The sequence below is a fragment of the Pseudophryne corroboree genome, unplaced genomic scaffold (genome assembly GCF_028390025.1).
Source record: "Pseudophryne corroboree isolate aPseCor3 unplaced genomic scaffold, aPseCor3.hap2 scaffold_121, whole genome shotgun sequence".
In the NCBI taxonomy this organism is placed as follows: Eukaryota; Metazoa; Chordata; class Amphibia; order Anura; family Myobatrachidae; genus Pseudophryne; species Pseudophryne corroboree.
The window spans coordinates 358536-380394 of NW_026967835.1; the positions used below are offsets into that span (position 1 = coordinate 358536).

Consider the following 21859-nt stretch of genomic DNA (forward strand, 5'->3'; position numbering starts at 1 on the left):
TGCGACTGCAATTACAGCATGGTCAAGAAGGGAGGCGTCATGCTGGGTGGCCATGCCCTTTCACTGTGCAGGAGCCAGCACCGCTCACACACTAGTCCCCGGGTGCAGCCCCCAACCCCCGGGACACCCGGAGCAACAAAATGTAGATTCAGGCCACCAGGCCACGCCCCTACCTATGAAACCATGCCTCCTTTTTACCATTGCGCTGCTTATCTGCGCGCACTGCATTACAATCTCCCTCGCCACCTCTCTGGGTGTCACCAGTGATAGTGACACCTCTGCCATGCTTGTAGCAGCTGGTCCTAAGATCTACGCCTCAAGCCCTGAGTGTTTGCCCTTGTGACTTGTTGATCATCATAGCGAAGCAGATGCTTACAGAAAACTGCAGGGGCTTAGATTGAAAATAAAAAAATTGATTGGTATAAGGTAGAGAGGAGCGGGTTCGGTTCTCCGAGAACCGAATTCCCCACGAACTCCACGTTGTTTACACTGGTCCGAGGCAGGCTCGGTTGTTCCCGCCTGACTCGCAAAACCTGAACAAGGGAAAATGTCATCATCCCGCTGTCGGATTCTCGCGAGATTCGGATTCCATATAAAGAGCTGCGCGTTGCCGCCATTTTTACTCGTGCATTGAAGAGAGAGCGGAATGGACGTGGCTATGTTCTCTCAGTGGAAATCTCAATATCAGTGCTCAGTATCAGTGGTTACTTATTGCTGCTCAGTAATACTAGTAGTGTGTCTCTCCTGCTCAGTGTCAGTTCTCAGTAGTATCCTCATCAGTGCTCAGTATCACTGCTCATTGTCTTGTGCTGCATTGTGGTGCTCAGCATACTACAGTACATTACTAATAGTCCAGTGCTGCATCTTGCTGCTCAGTGTCAGTTCTAGTATCCTCATCAGTGCTCACTATCACTGTTCATTGCATTTTGGTTTTCTGTATACTACAGTAACATAGTAATATAGTAACATATAGTAACATAGTTTTTGAGGTTGAATAGAGGCAAATTGCCCATCGTGTTCAACCTGTTTTAAGTTGTGATGATTCTACATACTTGCTGAATAATGTTTTATGACTAGTTAGCTACTATAACTCATGTTACCCCCGGATTAACCATGTTGATATTTTAAGTATTATAACCTTAGATAGCTTTTTCATTCAGAAATGTATCCATTCCTTTTTTAAATCCAATTACAGAGTCCGCCATTACCACCTTCCCTGGCAGGGAATTCCACATCCTGATTGCCCTAACAGTGAAGATCATAGTATCTCACCTGGCAGGTAAGTAGGAGTTGGGCTAGAGCTGTGGAGGATTGCTGCTCGGGCACCCCCTGTCAAGTGAAGGAGATCCAACTGAGGCAGCACAAGGGAACTCTCGAAAGAAGAACAAGGCTAGAGGAAGATCTGAGACAAAGAAATCTGACTTTTACCAGAGCTGACCAGAGGAAAGCACAAACACAGTCCCCCACTACCACAAATAATGCAGTCGAGTTTCCCACATTGGGGAAATCACAGGGGTCAGCATACCCAGAATGCAATGAATGAACCTCACCCTGGGAGAACAATCTTCATGACCATGGTATCTCCTATGCAAAATAAGTATGATTTGGGATAGGGCTGGGGAGGGCCGCTGCTCAGGCACATCTCTGTCAAGTAAAGGAGATTCAACTGAGGCAGCACAAGGGAACTCTCATCTGGGGACAACAACTGCAGGGAGAACACATATTTTCAGATGAAAATCTTGGTCATGCTCTGGCTTCTCTTCAGAACGAACAAATCTTTCGCCTTTTACTAAAGATTTCCGTGGAGAGGAGCAAAACTGAGTTTTACCTCAATTTTTGCATGCCCCATCTTTTTGGATTTTCTTTTATCGGTTTAAAGATAGAATGAGTGTGCTTTAATGAAAGCTCATTTGCATAGAAATTACAGTAAATGTTTGTTTCTTTTCAAACAGAACTTTCTTGACCATGCTACTTGCTTGAAAGATCTGGGAGCACATGGAATACAGTACAAACCATGCTTATAGCAAGGAGAAGCCAGGTGAGAAATCTGCTTTCTTTCAAATTGGGCGCTCACTTTGATCTGAATGAGGACTGCTGGCATGGCACTCAGGCGACAGGTGGAATCTTGGTCATGCTCTGGTTTCTCTTCAGAATGAACAAATCTTTCGCCATTTATTAAAGATTTCCGTGGAGAGGAGCAAAACTGAGTTTTATCTCAATTTTTGCATGCCCCATATTATTGGGGTTTCTTTTATCAGTTTAAGGACAGAATGAGTGTGCTTTCTTGTTGGCTTTAATGTAAGTTTATTTGTATAACAATGACAGTAAATGTCTGTTTCTTTTCAAACAGAACTTTCTTGACCATGCTACTTGCTTGAAAGATCTGGGAGCACATGGAAAAGAGTACAAACCATGCTTATAGCAAGGGGAAGCCTGGTGAGAAATCTGCTTTCTTTCTTTCAAATTGGGTGCTCACTTTGAGCTGAATGAGGACTGCTGGCATGGCACTCAGGCGACAGGTGGAATCTTGGTCATGCTCTGGTTTCTCTTCAGAACGAACAAATCTTTCGCCTTTTACTAAAGATTTCCGTGGAGAGGAGCAAAACTGAGTTTTATCTCAAATTTTGCATTCCCCATCTTATTGGGGTTTTATTTTATCTGTTTAAAGATAGAACGAGTGTGCTTTAATGTAAGCTCATTTGCATAGAAATGACAGTAAATGTTTGTTTCTTTTCAAACAGAACTTTCTTGACTATACTAATTGCTTGAAAGATCTGGGAACACATGGAAAAGAGTACAAACCATGTTTATAGCTAGGGGAAGCCTGGTGAGAAATCTGCTATCTTTCTTTCAAATTGGGTGCTCACTTTGAGCTCAATGAGAACTGCTGGCATGGCACTCAGGCGACAGGTGGAATCTTGGTCATGCTCTGGTTTCTCTTCAGAACTAACAAATATTTCGCCTTTTATTAAAGATTTCCGTGGAGAGGAGCAAAACTGAGTTTTATCTCAATTTTTGCATGCCCCATATTATTGGGGTTTCTTTTATCAGTTTAAAGACAGAACGAGTGTGCTTTCTTGTTAGCTTTAATGTAAGTTGCCATAGATGCAGTGAAACACACGTGTAGGGCACGGCGTGTCCGCGTGTATTTGACTCATGTGAAATGTTATAAAACAAAAATATATGATTATGATGTTAGCTGTTAGTCTCCACTAATAGGGAATAGAAGCTGAGCTATAAGAAAGGAATACACTAGATATGATGTCACTTAGCAGATACAATGTCTAAAGTGCATACAGATAGCTACTAATAACTCTTGATAAGAAAGTATATCAGTGTGGGTATATTTATATGATGGGATATTGGGACTAGTGAATATATATCACTCCTGCTGTCCAGATTGGCAATAACCAGACAATTATGATAAGAGTAGAGATGTCACATGGGCTGCTATAGATATTAATTTAATGCTGTATGTGTCATTTGTTACAAATGGATACATTTTCTATGAGTCAGCCTAGCAGCTGCATGTTCTAACAGAACACTATCCTCACACAGAATCTGCTAACCTTGAGATAACTAAATGACAGTGTGTAACAGTCTCTTTACTATAAGACTGTTACAAAGTAATATATATATTTGAAGTCAGTCTAGCAGCTGTGTGTTCCAGCAGTTTATAAGACAAAGAAAATCTCCTATTGTGGAATCTAGACACATGGGACTGCTGGCCTGTGTCATACTATTTCTATGTAATACCAGTAACATGTATATAACTGTTACATAATTGTTACAAATGGATAAATCTTTGAGTCAGCCTAGCAGCTGCATGTCCTAACAGGACACCATAAATCCTTTACAGTGTAACAAATTGATTGGTAACACTTAAAGGCTGGAGAGCAGTTATATGCCTTACTAGCATACTCAATATACCACATTATTACACCAGTTACCACGATTATTGACAGCGCATTTGATATATTATATTACCCTCACACTGAGTCTGTTTACCTTTAGATAACTAAGTGACCGAATATGTAACAGTTTCTCTATCATAAGACTGTTACAAAGTGAGATAGATATATTTGGAAGTCAGTCAAACAGCTGTGTGTTTCAGCGGTTTATAAGAAAATTCCTCATTGTGGAATCTGGACCACTAAGGGTTATTATATATATAGCACATGGAATTGCCACATCTCCCTATATGATAATTTCATTACACTGTAACATAATAAGAATTAACTCTTTAACAGTGTAAATAGAGAGTAATGAATCTCTGACACATGGAATATATTATTTCTTAGATGAATTGGATAAACCATTATGACAGACACTTTGCTTCCTAATAAGAATTGAGGTGGCTATACCTCTAAGGAAAGCATTATTGCCTACGCCTAGATCAGATTAAATAAGATCTGGCTGAATATATGAAGGAAGGTTGCTATTTATATGAGAATTGGAATTGCTATATTCCTTAAGGCAACCCCACCGATTGATATATGTTGTCAATTAAGTATATCTGAACGGCTATATCTGGACCAGATTTAATAAGATCTGGCTGATTATATGAAGGAGGGCTGCTATTTATATTGGAATTGCCATATTCCTTAAGGCAACCGCACCTGTTGGTATATCTCGCCAATTAACTATATCTAAACAGCTAAATTAAAGCTATTCATCATTTTTTTAGTTTGGATATTAATAAATATGATCTTTCCATGATGCATAGAGATTTCCCTATCAAGTGATTCCTTATCCGATATAGAAAGCTATCCCCCTGTGGTATTGAATTTAGGAATATAGTCTTAGGGGACACAGAGAAATAAGTGATCCCCATCTACCTAAGCACCCCACAAATTGGAGGTTAGCTTACCGGTTATACTCAATCACCCCCACAAATTCGCCAATGGGGATGGCTTCCCGGGAGGTAACCCCTATTGAGTGAAGGGAGTATATAGGATACGACCCAGTGGTACCTGACGACATAGATACTAACAGCTATTTAATAACATTACGCTAGAAAGTGATTATTAGCAACATATATATCTATATAAACAACCCCGCCAGGGTTGTGCCTTCAAAAATAATCACACACGGACACGCTTTTTAAACCTTTTTTTCACATCTCTTTATTCTTCTTATGCACATGTATGTTAGTTCTGTGATTTTAACCTTTATGTTTCACTGCAGTTTGGGATAATAATATTAATATTTATCCAATTTTAATACATACTTAATAAAGGTTATATTTTATGATTCATTCATTCTGTCCAGTGCGTCAACAGTGCAGATTTCTTCTTGTTTTTTCTCCCAAATTCTATAACAATGACAGTAAATGTTGTTTCTTTTCAAACAGAACTTTCTTGACCATGCTACTTGCTTGAAAGATCTGGGAGCACATGGAAAACAGTACAAACCATGCAGTATCACAAGAGCCTTTATTTGATCTTTCATGAAGATAGAGCAGAATTGAGGACACGTCAACAATTTCTGCCGAAGGTGGTTCATCTTTCCACATGGTGCCTTTGGCCACTGACACCTTCGTTGAGTCAAAGTCTCTGGCTGTGGTCAGAACTTTGAAAATTTATGTCACCAGAACGGTTCAGATTAGGAAAACAGAGGCTCTGTTTGTCCTGTATGCTCCCAACAGGATTGGGTGTCCTGCTTCCATGTAGACCATTATGCGCTGGATCTGTGGTAAGATTCAGCATGCTCATTCCATGGCAGGATTGCCGTTACTGAATTAGGTGAAGACCCATTCTACTAGAAAGGTGGGTTCATCCTGGGCAGCTGGTCGGGGAGTCTCGGCATTGCAACTTTGCCGAGCAGCTATTTAGTAAACACTTTTGCTAAGTTTTACAAGTTTGATACCTTGGCTGATGATAACCTCAAGTTGGGTCATTCGGTGCTGCAGAGTCGTACGCACTCTCCCACCCGTTCAAGAGCTTTGGTATAACCCCATGGTTCTTAATGTGACCCCAGCATCCTCTAGGTCGTATGAGAAAATAGGATTTTAATACCTACCGGTAAATCCTTTTCTCTTAGTCCGTAGAGGATGCTGGGCACCCGTCCCAGTCCATACTGTGTCTGCAGTTATTACTTGTGGTTATACACATGTTATGTTATGGTTCTGGTCAGCTTTTTGCTGCAATTGTTCATGCCGTTGGCTTGTGTTCTGTTGAATGCCACGTTCTGCGGCATGCTTAAGGTGTGAGCTGGTAAGATGCTCACCTTAGTTTAACAATAAATCCTTTCCTCGAAATGTCCGTCTCCCTGGGCACAGTTCCTATAACTGGAGTCTGGAGGAGGGGCATAGAGGGAGGAGCCAGTTCACACCCTTTGAAAGTCTTAAAGTGCCCATGTCTCTTGCGGATCCCGTCTATACCCCATGGTTCTTAATGTGACCCCAGCATCCTCTACGGACTAAGAGAAAAGGATGCCCTTGCGCACTATCCTGACTTCTCCTCCCGTCTGCTTACTTTGTGCCTTCCAACGCACAATGCGAACTACAGGTGGTGCTGCAGGGCCCACACCCTTTTACTTGCCTTACAGAACAGCTCTGGAGCTGTTACAGTGCCCAGCTGCTGCAAGAAATCAGCTTGAATGCTTCAGGGGATGGGGCATGGCCAACATGAGCCCCACACCAAAGGAGGGTGGGGGTGTTTAATGCGAACTAGGGGTCATCCAAGCACCGCAAAAGGCCGCCATGCCCTGCATGCCCCTTTTCTCTTTTCATATGCAGATGAGGGTTCCAGCCAACTTTGGCCCACATCTTGGATGACATCACCGTATGCAAATCCGTCTTCTGCAGACCTTCCCCCAGGAATGCTTGTACTAGTTGTTGCATATGGTTTGATATTTGATGGTGCTTCAATATTAGGCAGCCTTCCACCCTCCCATGTTCATCTGAACAGATGTGGTCTCCCTGCAGTTGTTGTCCCCAGACGAGAGTTCCCTTGTGCGTCCTCAGTTGAATCTCCTTAACTTGACGGGGGAGGGGCTGCCCGAGCAGCCACCCTCCCCAGCCCTATCCCAACTCATACTTATTTTGCATATGAGATCTCTTGATCATGAAGATTGTTCTCACAGGGTGAGGTTCATCCATTATATTTTAAAATAGGAAGGTACAAATTACATATTTGAATTGCATCTATGTGCTGGATTCAAATGTCCACCCCCCCCTTCCTTTCTCAATTGTGGCCGTCAGCAGCTATTCTAAGGTTGCTGCCAATGGGTGTGACACATTAATTTCTTCTGTGGGGTACACTGGACTCCACAAGGATTCACATTGGGGTGTAGAGTAGGATCTTGATCTGAGGCACCAACCGGCTCAAAGCTTTTGACTGTTCCCAAGATGCTCAGCGCATCCTCCTCTATAACCCCGCTTCCATGAACAGGGAGCTCAGTTTGTAGTTGGTGCCTTCAGTAGCAGGCCACTTAACAGGGGCCTGCCTCAGGCAGCCTATTCTTAGCTATTAATTTTGACAAGAAAAGAATAACTTGTTTTATGAGAATCTACAAGGGCTGCAGCAGGCTAGGTCTAATAGACATCTTTACTGCAGCTTCATCACTCCCAGCGGCGCTGTATACTCCCGTGCCCTGGTTGCTGGGTCACTGCAGCGGAGGCTCCAGTTTCTTCCTAAGGTCAGTCACACACACACCGCCCTTCCGGATCACGAGGCCGCTGATGAAGGGGAGCGTGGCCGTAGGGGGTGGACCGTGTGCGCACTGGCGTGGACACTGATTACTGGGCAGCCGCTCCACTAGCCACCAGGTACAGTTAAGGAGCACAGGTCTGGGAGTTTTACTCCTATATTAACCCAATTTTGTACTGCCCGCAGCGCATTGTGATAGGTAATAGGGCCTGATTCAGGTTGGAATGCAATCACAATAAGCGATCCAACTGCAAAAATTGCTAACAGCATACGCATGTGCCTGCATTTTCTGCGGCACCCCGCAGAGAATGCGATCGCCTCTGCCTGTCAATCGGGGCGGGGGGGGGAGAGGGGGGTCAGCAACACTCCATTTCCAAGTCAGGGATGGAGCGGTGCGGGGGCAAGGCTTCAAAATGGGGTCTGCAACGGAGGAGACACAGGGGGCGTGGTCACAGCGGCTGTATGACATCACATTCAGCCGCTGTGATCACAAAAATGGTGGCGGCTTCCTGCGCGCACATACAGTCTGCACCAGCAGGAGGCTACACCATTTTTTATGATCACGCTGAACTGCAGTGCGACTGCAATTACAGCATGGTCAAGAATGGAGGCGTCATGCTGGGTGGCCATGCCCTGTCACTGTGCAGGAGCCAGCACCGCACACACACTAGTCCCCGGGTGCAGCCCCCAACCCCCGGGACACCCGGAGCAACAAAATGTAGATTCAGGCCACCAGGCCACGCCCCTACCTATGAAACCATGCCTCCTTTTTACCATTGCGCTGCTTATCTGCGCGCACTGCATTACAATCTCCTTCGCCACCTATCTGGGTGTCACCAGTGATAGTGACACCTCTGCCATGCTTGTAGCAGCTGGTCCTAAGATCTACGCCTCAAGCCCTGAGTGTTTGCCCTTGTGACTTGTTGATCATCATAGCGAAGCAGATGCTTACAGAAAACTGCAGGGGCTTAGATTGAAAATAAAAAAATTGATGGGTATAAGGTAGAGAGGAGCGGGTTCGGTTCTCCGAGAACCGAATTCCCGACGAACTCCACGTGGTTTACACTGGTCCGAGGCAGGCTCGGTTGTTCCCGCCTGACTCGGAAAACCTGAACAAGGGAAAATGTCATCATCCCGCTGTCGGATTCTCTCGAGATTCGGATACCATATAAAGAGCTGCGCGTTGCCGCCATTTTTACTCGTGCATTGAAGAGAGAGCGGAGAGGACGTGGCTATGTTCTCTCAGTGGAAATCTCAATATCAGTGCTCAGTATCAGTGGTTACTTATTGCTGCTCAGTAATACTAGTAGTGTGTCTCTCCTGCTCAGTGTCAGTTCTCAGTAGTATCCTCATCAGTGCTCAGTATCACTGCTCATTGTCTTGTGCTGCATTGTGGTGCTCAGCATACTACAGTACATTACTAATAGTCCAGTGCTGCATCTTGCTGCTCAGTGTCAGTTCTAGTATCCTCATCAGTGCTCACTATCACTGCTCATTACATTGTGGTGTTCTGTATACTACAGTAACATAGTAATATAGTAACATATAGTAACATAGTTTTTGAGGTTGAATAGAGGCAAATTGCCCATCGTGTTCAACCTGTTTTAAGTTGTGATGATTCTACATACTTGCTGAATAATGTTTTATGACTAGTTAGCTACTATAACTCATGTTACCCCCGGATTAACCATGTTGATATTTTAAGTATTATAACCTTGGATAGCTTTTTCATTCAGAAATGTATCCATTCCTTTTTTAAATCCAATTACAGAGTCCGCCATTACCACCTTCCCTGGCAGGGAATTCCACATCCTGATTGCCCTAACAGTGAACATCATAGTATCTCACCTGGCAGGTAAGTAGGAGTTGGGCTAGAGCTGTGGAGGATTGCTGCTCGGGCACCCCCTGTCAAGTGAAGGAGATCCAACTGAGGCAGCACAAGGGAACTCTCGAAAGAAGAACAAGGCTAGAGGAAGATCTGAGACAAAGAAATCTGACTTTTACCAGAGCTGACCAGAGGAAAGCACAAACGCAGTCCCCCACTACCACAAATAATGCAGTCGAGTTTCCCACATTTGGGGAAATCACAGGGGTCAGCATACCCAGAGTGCAATGAATGAACCTCACCCTGGGAGAACAATCTTCATGACCATGGTATCTCCTATGCAAAATAAGTATGATTTGGGATAGGGCTGGGGAGGGCCGCTGCTCAGGCACATCTCTGTCAAGTAAAGGAGATTCAACTGAGGCAACACAAGGGAACTCTCATCTGGGGACAACAACTGCAGGGAGAACACATATTTTCAGATGAACATGGGAGGGCAGAAGGCTGCCTAACACTGAAGCACCCCCAAACAACAAACCAAATGCAACAACTAGTGCAAGCATTCCTGGGGGAAAGCCTGCCACAGATGGATTTGCATATGGTGATGTCATCCAAGCAGTGGGTCAAAGTTGGTTTCAACCCTCGTCTGCATATGAAAATAAAAAAGGGGTGTGCAGGGCATGGCGGCCTTTTGCGGCGCTTGGATGACCCCTAGTTTGCATTAAACACCTCCACCTTCCTTCGGTGTGGGGCTCATGTTGGCTATGCCCCAGCCCCTGAAGCATTCAAGCTGATTTCTTGCAGCAGCTGGGCACTGTAACAGCTCCAGAGCTGCTCTGTAAAGCAAGTAAAAGGGTGTGGGCCCTGCAGCACTACCTGTAGTTTGCATTGTGCGTTGGAAGGCACAAAGTAAGCAGACGGGAGAAGTCAGGATAGTGCACAAGGGTATAGAAGGGAGGGGCTCAAGAAAAAAGAAGTGGAAACAGACAGCAAACTAGGCTGGAGAGAGACCTGAGACAAAGAGATCTGAATTATATGAGAGCCGACCAGGGGAAACACAAATTATGCAGTCAAGTTTCCCACATTTGGGGAAATCGCAGGGGCAGCACACCCAGAGTGCAATGGGTGAGCCTTGCCCTGGGAGAAGCATCTTCATGATCATAGTATCTCACCTGGCAGGTAAGTAGGAGTTGGGCTAGAGCTGGGGAGGGTCGCTGCTCGGGCACCCCCCTGTCAAGTGAAGGAGATCCAACTGAGGCAGCACAAGGGAACTCTCGAAAGAAGAACAAGGCTAGAGGAAGATCTGAGACAAAGAAATCTGACTTTTACCAGAGCTGACCAGAGGAAAGCACAAACACAGTCCCCCACTACCACAAATAATGCAGTTGAGTTTCCCACATTTGGGGAAATCACAGGGGTCAGCATACCCAGAATGCAATGAATTAACCTAACCCTGGGAGAACAATCTTCATGACCATGGTATCTCCTATGCAAAATAAGTATGATTTGGGATAGGGCTGGGGAGGGCCGCTGCTCAGGCACATCTCTGTCAAGTAAAGGAGATTCAACTGAGGCAGCACAAGGGAACTCTCATCTGGGGACAACAACTGCAGGGAGAACACATATTTTCAGATGAACATGGGAGGGCAGAAGGCTGCCTAATACTGAAGCACCCCCAAACAACAAACCAAATGCAACAACTAGTGCAAGCATTCCTGGGGGAAGGCCTGCCGCAGATGGATTTGCATATGGTGATGTCATCCAAGCAGTGGGTCAAAGTTGGTTCAAACACCTTTGCAAAGTTCTATAAGTTTGATACCCTGGCTGAGGAGGACCTCCTGTTTGCTCAATCGGTGCTGCAAAGTCATCCGCACTCTCCTGCCCGTTTGGGAGCTTTGGTATAATCCCCATGGTCCTTACGGAGTCCCCAGCATCCTCTAGGACGTAAGAGAAAATAAGATTTTAAACCTACCGGTAAATCTTTTTCTCGTAGTCCGTAGAGGATGCTGGGTGCCCGTCCCAAGTGCGGTCTACTTCTGCAAGACTTGTATATAGTTATTGCTTACATAAGGGTTATATGTTAGTTTTCATCGGTCTTGGACTGATGCTATGTTGTTTTCATACTGTTAACTGGGTAGTATATCACAAGTTATACGGTGTGATTGGTGTGGCTGGTATGAATCTTGACCTTGGATTAACAAAAATCCTTTCCTCGTACTGTCCGTCTCCTCTGGGCACAGTTTCTCTAACTGAGGTATGGAGGAGGGGCATAGAGGGAGGAGCCAGTGCACACCCAGATCTAAAGTCTTTCTTAAAGTGCCCATGTCTGCTGCGGAGCCCGTCTATCCCCCATGGTCCTTACGGAGTCCCCATCATCCTCTACGGACTACGAGAAAAAAAAATTACCGGTAGGTTTAAAATGTTATTTTTTTCTCTGCAACCCACTGCTAAATTGTGCTTCCTAGCTGTTTTTTATAAAATCACTTAATTAAATCTAACTCTGATTACGTCAGAGAAGGCCAGGTACCCTACACCATAAGAGGGGGTTTGAAATTTTGACTTGTCTACTTAAAGATCACCAAAATCTGATGACAAGGTCAATTACATCCCTGGGTGGGATTGAACCACCAACCTTTTGGTTAATAGCCCATGTAAGTGCAAGAAATCCTGAAGCACTCACTCATCATGGGAAAGTACCAATGTGTTTCTTACAAAAATTCTCCAGATTATTGACTTTTTAAAGTTTTTCTAGGAAACGTTCTAGATGAATGCTTATTAGCCTTTGTCAGTATTGACTTTCGCAAGGTGTCTCTGTGGCGCAATCGGTTAGCATGTTTGGCTATTAACCAAAAGGTTGGTGGTTCAATCCCACCCAGGGATGTAATTGACCTTGTAATCAGATTTTGGTGATCTTTAAGTAGACAAGTCAAAATTTCAAAAACCCCCCTTATGGTGTAGGGTACCTGGCCTTCTCTGATGTAATCAGAGTTAGATTTGATTAAGTGATTTTATAAAAAAACAGCTAGGAAGCACAATTTAGCAGTGAGTTGCAGAGAAAAAAAATTATGCTGGCAGAAAAGTCCAATTGAGTGATTAAACAGCTCTTCATTTTCTGATTTTATGTTTATGCTAACAAATTTGCTCTCTGAAAAGTGTCCACAAAGCCAAGTCTCTGATTAACACCTTTGTAGGAATGGTTTTTCACCTATTACTGAATTAAACTTGCTTCATTGGAAAGGCATCAAAGATGCATCCTCATTTCAATGTCTACTGAAATAATACAGGTTGACACCAGGAAACGTCACTGCATCCTTGCTGCTTCCTCATGGGGAAGTCTGTTTAATGTGAAAACAAGGTGATATCTAATCAGCACACAGGTAAGGAATTAAGAAAATCTTTCTTTATGGGTGAAGATGTTTCTCACAAATTGTTGTCCCAATGCATCATTGAAATTCAAGATGGAAGATGATTTTCATATATCACTTGTACATTTTGCATTGCTCTTCTGGTGACAATGTAGTTTGTTTTTGTCAATTACCATTTCAGTAATAGGGTAAAGAAAATTAAGTGGATTTTTTAAAGAAAACAATGCTGTCAATATACTATTAAAACAAATTAAAATGATAAAAGTTATTGTACTTTAAGTAAAAATAAAAGTGCCAAAATATCAATCCCAGTTTTTGATTACTTTAATTATAAAAAAAAAAATGCACATAGCAGAGGATAGTTTCGATCAATCGACCTCTGGGTTATGGGCCCAGCATGCTTCCATTGCACTACTCTGCTGCTCATGGAAGTGTCAGAGATCCTGAAGACTAAATTGATTAAAGGCCTTAAAGTACTGGACTATAAGGAAAGACTTACTAGGCTGAATATTTATACACTAGAAAAGAGGTGCCTAAGAGGAGATATTATTAATATCTTCAAATATGTAAAGATACATAACAAAGAGTTATCAGAGGAATTATTTATTAAAAGAACACGTGGTCACTCGCTGCGACTGGAGGAAAGTTCAGAACGCAATGGAGGAAAGGTTTCTTCACTGTTAGGGCAATCAGGATGTGGAATTCCCTGCCAGGGAAGGTGGTAATGGCGGACTCTGTAATTGGATTTAAAAAAGGAATGGATACATTTCTGAATGAAAAAGCTATCCAAGGTTATAATACTTAAAATATCAACATGGTTAATCCGGGGGTAACATGAGTTATAGTAGCTAACTAGTCATAAAACATTATTCAGCAAGTATGTAGAATCATCACAACTTAAAACAGGTTGAACACGATGGGCAATTTGCCTCTATTCAACCTCAAAAACTATGTTACTATATTACTATGTTATTGCAGTATACAGAACACCACAATGCAATGAGCAGTGATAGTGAGCACTGATGAGGATACTAGAACTGACACTGAGCAGCAAGATGCAGCACTGGACTATTAGTAATGTACTGTATTATGCTGAGCAACACAATGCAGCACAAGACAATGAACAGTGATACTGAGCACTGATGAGGATACTACTGAGAACTGACACTGAGCAGGAGAGACACACTACTAGTATTACTGAGCAGCAATAAGTAACCACTGATACTGAGCACTGATATTGAGATTTCCACTGAGAGAACATAGCCACGTCCTCTCCGCTCTCTCTTCAATGCACGAGTAAAAATGGCAGCAACGCGCAGCTCTTTATATGGAATCCGAATCTCGCGAGAATCCGACAGCGGGATGATGACATTTTCCCTTGTTCAGGTTTTCCGAGTCAGGCGGGAACAACCGAGCCTGCCTCGGACCAGTGTAAACCACGTGGAGTTCGTGGGGAATTCGGTTCTCGGAGAACCGAACCCGCTCCTCTCTACCTTATACCCTATCAATTTTTTTATTTTCAATCTAAGCCCCTGCAGTTTTCTGTAAGCATCTGCTTCGCTATGATGATCAACAAGTCACAAGGGCAAACACTCAGGGTTTGAGACGTAGATCTTAGGACCAGCTGCTACAAGCATGGCAGAGGTGTCACTATCACTGGTGACACCCAGAGAGGTGGCGAGGGAGATTGTAATGCAGTGCGCGCAGATAAGCAGTGCAATGGTAAAAAGGAGGCATGGTTTCATAGGTAGGGGCGTGGCCTGGTGGCCTGAATCTACATTTTGTTGCTCCGGGTGTCCCGGGGGTTGGGGGCTGCACCCGGGGACTAGTGTGTGAGCGGTGCTGGCTCCTGCAAAGTGACAGGGCATGGCCACCCAGCATGACGCCTCCCTTCTTGACCATGCTGTAATTGCTGTCGCACTGCAGTTCAGCGTGATCATAAAAAATGGTGTAGGCTCCTGCTGGTGCAGACTGTATGTGCGCGCAGGAAGCCGCCACCATTTTTGTGATCACAGCGGCTGAATGTGATGTCATACAGTCGCTGTGACCACGCCCCCTGTGTCTCCTCCGTTGCAGACCCCATTTTGAAGCCTTGCCCCCGCACCGCTCCATCCCTGACTTGGAAATGGAGTGTTGCTGACCCACCTCTCCCCCCCTTCCCCGCCCCGATTGACAGGCAGAGGCGATCACATTCTCTGCGGGGTGCCGCAGAAAATGCAGGCACATGCGTATGCTCTTAGCAATTTTTGCAGTTGGATCGCTTATTGTGATTGCAATCCAACCTGAATCAGGCCCTATTACCTATCACAATGCGCTGCGGGCAGTACAAAATTGGGTTAATATAGGAGAAAAACCCCCAGACCTGTGCTCCTTAACTGTACCTGGTGGCTAGTGGAGCGGCTGCCCAGTAATCAGTGTCCACCGCAGTGCGCACACGGCCCACCCCCTACGGCCTCGCTCCCCTTCAGCAGCGGCCTCGTGATCCGGAAGGGTGGTGTGTGTGTGACTGACCTTAGGATGAAACCGGAGCCTCCGCTGCAGTGACCCAGCAACCAGGGCACGGGAGTATACAGCGCCGCTGGGAGTGATGAAGCTGCAGTAAAGATGTCTATTAGACCTAGCCTGCTGCAGCCCTTGTAGATTCTCATAAAACAAGTTCTTCTTTTCTTGTCAAAATTAATAGCTAAGAATAGGCTGCCTGAGGCAGGCCCCTGTTAATTGGCCTGCTACTGAAGGCACCAACTACAAACTGAGCTCCCTGTTCATGGAAGCGGGGTTATAGAGGAGAATGCACTGAGCTTCTTGGGAACAGTCAAAAGCTTTGAGCCGGTTGGTGCCTCAGATCAAGATCCTACTCTACACCCCAATGTGAATCCTTGTGGAGTCCAGTGTACCCCACAGAAGAAATTAATGTGTCACACCCATTGGCAGCAACCTTAGAATAGCTGCTGACGGGCACAATTGAGAAAGGAAGGGGGGGGGGGGACATTTGAATCCAGCACATAGATGCAATTCAAATATGTAATTCGTACCTTCCTATTTTAAAATATAATGGATGAACCTCACCCTGTGAGAACAATCTTCATGATCAAGAGATCTCATATGCAAAATAAATATGAGTTGGGATAGGGCTGGGGAGGGCTGCTCGGGCAGCACCTCCCCCGTCAAGTTAAGGAGATTCAACTGAGGAAGCACAAGGGAACTCTCGTCTGGGGACAACAACTGCAGGGAGACCACATCTTTTCAGATGAACATGGGAGGGCGGAAGGCTGCCTAATACTGAAGCACCATCAAATATCAAACCATATGCAACAACTAGTACAAGCATTCCTGGGGGAAGGTCTGCAGCAGACGGATTTGCATACGGTGATGTCATCCAAGCAGTGGGCCAAAGTTGGCTGGAACCCTCATCTGCATATGAAAAGAGAAAAGGGGCATGCAGGGCATGGCGGCCTTTTGCGGTGCTTGGATGACCCCTAGTTCGCATTAAACACCCCCACCCTCCTTTGGTGTGGGGCTCATGTTGGCTATGCCCCAGCCCCTGAAGCATTCAAGCTGATTTCTTGCAGCAGCTGGGCACTGTAACAGCTCCAGAGCTGCTCTGTAAGGCAACTAAAAGGGTGTGGGCCCTGCAGCACTACCTGTAGTTCGCATTGTGCGTTGGAAGGCACAAAGTAAGCAGACGGGAGAAGTCAGGATAGTGCGCAAGGGCATAGAAGGGAGTGGCTCCAGAAAAGAGAAGTGGAAACAGACAGCAAACTAGGCTGGAGAGAGACCTGAGACAAAGAGATCTGAATTATACGAGAGCCGACCAGGGGAAACACAAATTATGCAATCAAGTTTCCCACATTTGGGGAAATCACAGGAGCAGCACACCCAGAGTGCAATGGGTGAGCCTTGCCCTGGGAGAAGCACCTTCATGATCATAGTATCTCACCTGGCAGGTAAGTAGGAGTTGGGCTAGAGCTGGGGAGGGTCACTGCTCGGGCACCCCCCTGTCAAGTGAAGGAGATCCAACTGAGGCAGCACAAGGGAACTCTCGAAAGAAGAACAAGGCTAGAGGAATATATGAGACAAAGAAATCTGACTTTTACCAGAGCTGACCAGAGGAAAACACAAACACAGTCCCCCACTACCACAAAAAATGCAGGCGAGTTTCCCACATTTGGGGAAATCACAGGGGTCAGCATACCCAGAATGCAATGAATGAACCTCACCCTGGGTGAACAATCTTCATGACCATGGTGTCTCCTATGCAAAATAAGTATGATTTGGGATAGGGCTGGGAGGGCCGCTGCTCAGGCACATCTCTGTCAAGTAAAGGAGATTCAACTGAGGCAGCACAAGGGAACTCTCATCTGGGGACAACAACTGCAGGGAGAACACATATTTTCAGATGAACATGGGAGGGCAGAAGGCTGCCTAATACTGAAGCACCCCCAAACAACAAACCAAATGCAACAACTAGTGCAAGCATTCCTGGGGCAAGGCCTGCAGCAGATGGATTTGCATATGGTGATGTCATCCAAGCAGTGGGTCAAAGTTGGCTTCAACCCTCATCTGCATATGAAAAGAGAAAAGGGGCGTGCAGGGCATGGCGGCCTTTTGCGGTGCTTGGATTACCCCTAGTTCGCATTAAACACCCCCACCCACCTTTGGTGTGGGGCTCATGTTGGCCATGCCCCATCCCCTGAACCCCTGCAGACTTGTGTCTGCCGGAAAGAGAGATACAACGTAGGTTTTAAATCTAGGATCGAGCACGGTGGCCAAAATGTAGTGCTCTGATTTCAACAGATTGACCACCCGTGAATCCTGGTTAAGCGAATGAAGGGCTCCATCCACAAGTCCCACATGCCTAGCGGAATCGCTCTGTCTTAGCTCCTCCTTCAATGTCTCCAGCTTCTTCTGCAAAAGCCTGATGACGGGAATGACCTGACTCAGGCTGGCAGTGTCTGAACTGACTTCACGTGTGGCAAGTTCAAAAGGTTGCAGAACCTTGCACAACGTTGAAATCATTCTCCACTGCGCTTGAGACAGGTGCATTCCACCTCCTATATCGTGGTCAGATGTATAGGCTTGAATGGCCTTTTGCTGCTCCTCCATCCTCTGAAGCATATAGAGGGTTGAATTCCACATCGTTTCCACTTCTTGCTTCAGATGATGGCAGGGCAGGTTCAGGCGTTTTTGGTGTTGCTCCAGTCTTCTGTACGTGGTGCCTGTACGCCGAAAGTGTCCCGCAATTCTTGTGGCCACCGACAGCATCTCTTGCACGCCCCTGTCGTTTTTTAAATAATTCTGCACCACCAAATTCAAGGTATGTGCAAAACATGGGACGTGCTGGAATTTGCCCAGATATAATGCACGCACAATATTGCTGGCGTTGTCCGATGCCACAAATCCACAGGAGAGTCCAATTGGGGTAAGCCATTCTGTGATGATCTTCCTCAGTTGCCGTAAGAGGTTTTCATCTGTGTGCGTATTCTGGAAAGCGGTGATACAAAGCGTAGCCTGCCTAGGAAAGAGTTGGCGTTTGCGAGATGCTGCTACTGGTGCCGCCGCTGCTGTTCTTGCGGCGGGAGTCAATACATCTACCCAGTGGGCTGTCACAGTCATATAGTCCTGAGTCTGCCCTGCTCCACTTGTCCACATGTCCGTGGTTAAGTGGACATTGGGTACAACTGCATTTTTTAGGACACTGGTGAGTCTTTTTCTGAGGTCTGTGTACATTTTCGGTATCGCCTGCCTAGAGAAATGGAACCTAGATAGTATTTGGTACCGGGGACACAGTACCTCAATCAAGTCTATAGTTGGCTCTGAAGTAATGATGGATACCGGAACCACGTTTCTCACTGCCCAGGATGCCAAGGCCTCAGTTATCCGCTTTGCAGCAGGATGACTGCTGTGATATTTCATCTTCCTCGCAAAGGACTGTTGGACAGTCAATTGCTTGGTGGAAGTAGTAAAAGTGGTCTTACGACTTCCCCTCTGGGATGACCATCGACTCCCAGCAGCAACAACAGCAGCGCCAGCAGCAGTAGGCGTTACACTCAAGGATGCATCAGAGGAATCCCAGGCAGGAGAGAACTCGTCAGAATTGCCAGTGACATGGCCTGCAGGACTATTGGCATTCCTGGGGAAGGAGGAAATTGACACTGAGGGAGTTGGTGGGGTGGTTTGCGTGAGCTTGGTTACAAGAGGAAGGGATTTACTGGTCAGTGGACTGCTTCCGCTGTCGCCCAAAGTTTTAGAACTTGTCACTGACTTATGATGAATGCGCTGCAGGTGACGTATAAGGGAGGATGTTCCGAGGTGGTTAACGTCCTTACCCCTACTTATTACAGCTTGACAAAGGCAACACACGGCTTGACACCTGTTGTCCGCATTTCTGTTGAAATACTTCCACACCGAAGAGCTGATTTTTTTGGTATTTTCACCAGGCATGTCAATGGCCATATTCCTCCCACGGACAACAGGTGTCTCGCCGGGTGCCTGACTTAAACAAACCACCTCACCATCAGAATCCTCCTTGTCAATTTCCTCCCCAGCGCCAGCAACACCCATATTCTCCTCATCCTGGTGTACTTCAACACTGACATCTTCAATCTGACTATCAGGAACTGGACTGCGGGTGCTCCTTCCAGCACTTGCAGGGGGCGTGCAAATGGTGGAAGGTGCATGCTCTTCACGTCCAGTGTTGGGAAGGTCAGGCATCGCAACCGACACAATTGGACTCTCCTTGTGGATTTGTGATTTTGAAGAACGCACAGTTCTTTGCTGTGCTTTTGCCAGCTTAAGTCTTTTCATTTTTCTAGCGAGAGGCTGAGTGCTTCCATCCTCATGTGAAGCTGAACCACTAGCCATGAAGATAGGCCAGGGCCTCAGCCGTTCCTTGCCACTCCGTGTGGTAAATGGCATATTGGCAAGTTTACGCTTCTCCTCCGACGATTTTTATTTAGATTTTTGAGTCATTTTTTTACTGATCTTTTGTGTTTTGGATTTTACATGCTCTGTACTATGACATTGGGCATCGGCCTTGGCAGACGACGTTGATGGAATTTCATCGTCTCGGCCATGACTAGTGGCAGCAGCTTCAGCACGAGGTGGAAGTGGATCTTGATCTTTCCCTATTTTTGGAACCTCAACATTTTTGTTCTCCATATTTTAATAGGCACAACTAAAAGGCACCTCAGGTAAACAATGGAGATGGATGGATACTAGTATACTTATGGATGACGAGTGACTGACGACACAGAGGTAGCTACAGCCGTGGACTACCGTACTGCGTCTGCTAGTATAGAGATGATAATTAATGATATAAAAAAAAATATATATATAACTACTGTAGGTATATATAATATAATGACGGACCTGGTGGACACTGTCAGCAGACTGCTAAACTACTAGTATGAAGAAGATAGAAAAAAACTTCCACCACAGGTAGGTAGGTATACAATTATGGACGAGCACTGACGACACAGAGATAGCCACAGCCGTGGCCTACCGTACTGCGTCTGCTAGTATAGAGATGATAATTAATGATATAAAAAAAAATATATATAACTACTGTAGGTATATATAATATAATGACGGACCTGGTGGACACTGTCAGCAGACTGCTAAACTACTAGTATGAAGAAGATAGAAAAAAAAAACCACCACAGTTAGGTATACAATTATGGACGAGTGACGACACAGAGGTAGGTACAGCCGTGGACTACCGTACTGCGTCTGCTAGTATAGATAATATACTAAATATATTACTACTGTAGGTATATAATATAATGACGGACCTGGTGGACACTGTCAGCAGACTCCTAAACTACTAGTATGTAGAAGATAGAAAAAAAAACCCCACCACAGGTAGGTATACAATTATGGACGAGCACTGACGACACAGAGGTAGGTACAGCCGTGGACTACCGTACTGCATCTGCTAGTATAGATAATATAATAAATATATTACTACTGTAGGTATATAATATAATGACGGACCTGGTGGACACTGTCAGCAGACTGCTAAACTACTAGTATGAAGAAGATAAAAAAAAAACCCACCACAGGTAGGTAGGTATACAATTATGGACGAGCACTGACGACACAGAGATAGCCACAGCCGTGGACTACCGTACTGCGTCTGCTAGTATAGATAATATAATAAATATATTACTACTGTAGGTATATAATATAATGATGGACCTGGTGGACACTGTCAGTAGACTCCTAAACTACTAGTATGAAGAAGATAGAAAAAAAAAAACCACCACAGGTAGGTAGGTATACAATTATGGACGAGCACTGACGACACAGAGATAGCCACAGCCGTGGACTACCGTACTGCGTCTGCTAATATAGAGATGATAAAGATGAAAAAAAAAATATAACACTACTGCAGGTAAATATTTATATAATATATGTATGACGGACCTGCTGGACACTGTCAGCAGAATGCATTTATAGAATAAAAAAAAAACACCACAGGAGTGTTTAACTTTTTCAGGCAGACAATATACTGGTGGTCACACTGGCAGCAAAAGTGTGCACTGTACTCCTGCTATAACTGCTCCCCAGTCTCCCCCACAATTAAGCTGTGTGAGCAGTGAGCACTCAGCACAGTCAGATATACATAGATGATATATCATGCAGCACACTGAGGCTGAGCACAGATATGGTATGTGTATCGTTTTTTTTCAGGCAGAGAACGGATTATAAATAATAAAACTGGTGGTCACTATCAGCAAAACTCTGCACTACTGAGTACTCCTGACAAGTTCAACTGCTCCCCAAATTAGTAGTAAATCAAATGTCACTCGTCTCTATCTTCTAATCTAAACGGAGAGGACGCCAGCCACGTCCTCTCCCTATCAATCTCAATGCACGTGTGAAAATGGCGGCGACGCGCGGCTCCTTATATAGAATCCAAGTCTCGTGAGAATCCGACAGCGGGATGATGACGTTCGGGCGCGCTCGGGTTAACCGAGCAAGGCGAGAGGATCCGAGTCTGCTCGGACCCGAGCAAA

At 45.1% G+C, this 21859-nt stretch overlaps 9 non-coding genes and 1 pseudogene across 9 annotated transcripts; 4 read left to right on the forward strand and 6 right to left on the reverse strand.

Moving 5' to 3' along the window:
* Window positions 1–1438: 1438 nt before the first annotated feature.
* LOC134992013 (U1 spliceosomal RNA) lies at window positions 1439–1601 on the reverse strand. Its single transcript, XR_010196210.1, has one exon. It is a non-coding gene; the product is annotated as a U1 spliceosomal RNA (small nuclear RNA).
* A 144-nt stretch (window positions 1602–1745) lies between these two features.
* Window positions 1746–1861, forward strand: LOC134992014 (U5 spliceosomal RNA). The gene has a single exon (XR_010196211.1). It is a non-coding gene; the product is annotated as a U5 spliceosomal RNA (small nuclear RNA).
* A 270-nt stretch (window positions 1862–2131) lies between these two features.
* On the forward strand, window positions 2132–2247 carry LOC134992043 (U5 spliceosomal RNA). Its single transcript, XR_010196237.1, has one exon. It is a non-coding gene; the product is annotated as a U5 spliceosomal RNA (small nuclear RNA).
* Window positions 2248–2533: 286 nt separating this feature from the next.
* Window positions 2534–2649, forward strand: LOC134992004 (U5 spliceosomal RNA). Its single transcript, XR_010196202.1, has one exon. It is a non-coding gene; the product is annotated as a U5 spliceosomal RNA (small nuclear RNA).
* A 275-nt stretch (window positions 2650–2924) lies between these two features.
* On the forward strand, window positions 2925–3040 carry LOC134992050 (U5 spliceosomal RNA). Its single transcript, XR_010196244.1, has one exon. It is a non-coding gene; the product is annotated as a U5 spliceosomal RNA (small nuclear RNA).
* Window positions 3041–9666: 6626 nt separating this feature from the next.
* LOC134991878 (U1 spliceosomal RNA) lies at window positions 9667–9830 on the reverse strand. Its single transcript, XR_010196100.1, has one exon. It is a non-coding gene; the product is annotated as a U1 spliceosomal RNA (small nuclear RNA).
* A 692-nt stretch (window positions 9831–10522) lies between these two features.
* On the reverse strand, window positions 10523–10664 carry LOC134992446 (U1 spliceosomal RNA; annotated as a pseudogene).
* Window positions 10665–10816: 152 nt separating this feature from the next.
* LOC134991930 (U1 spliceosomal RNA) lies at window positions 10817–10980 on the reverse strand. Its single transcript, XR_010196142.1, has one exon. It is a non-coding gene; the product is annotated as a U1 spliceosomal RNA (small nuclear RNA).
* A 5651-nt stretch (window positions 10981–16631) lies between these two features.
* On the reverse strand, window positions 16632–16794 carry LOC134992572 (U1 spliceosomal RNA). The gene has a single exon (XR_010196716.1). It is a non-coding gene; the product is annotated as a U1 spliceosomal RNA (small nuclear RNA).
* A 152-nt stretch (window positions 16795–16946) lies between these two features.
* LOC134992283 (U1 spliceosomal RNA) lies at window positions 16947–17110 on the reverse strand. The gene has a single exon (XR_010196465.1). It is a non-coding gene; the product is annotated as a U1 spliceosomal RNA (small nuclear RNA).
* Between the last annotated feature and the right edge of the window lie 4749 nt (window positions 17111–21859).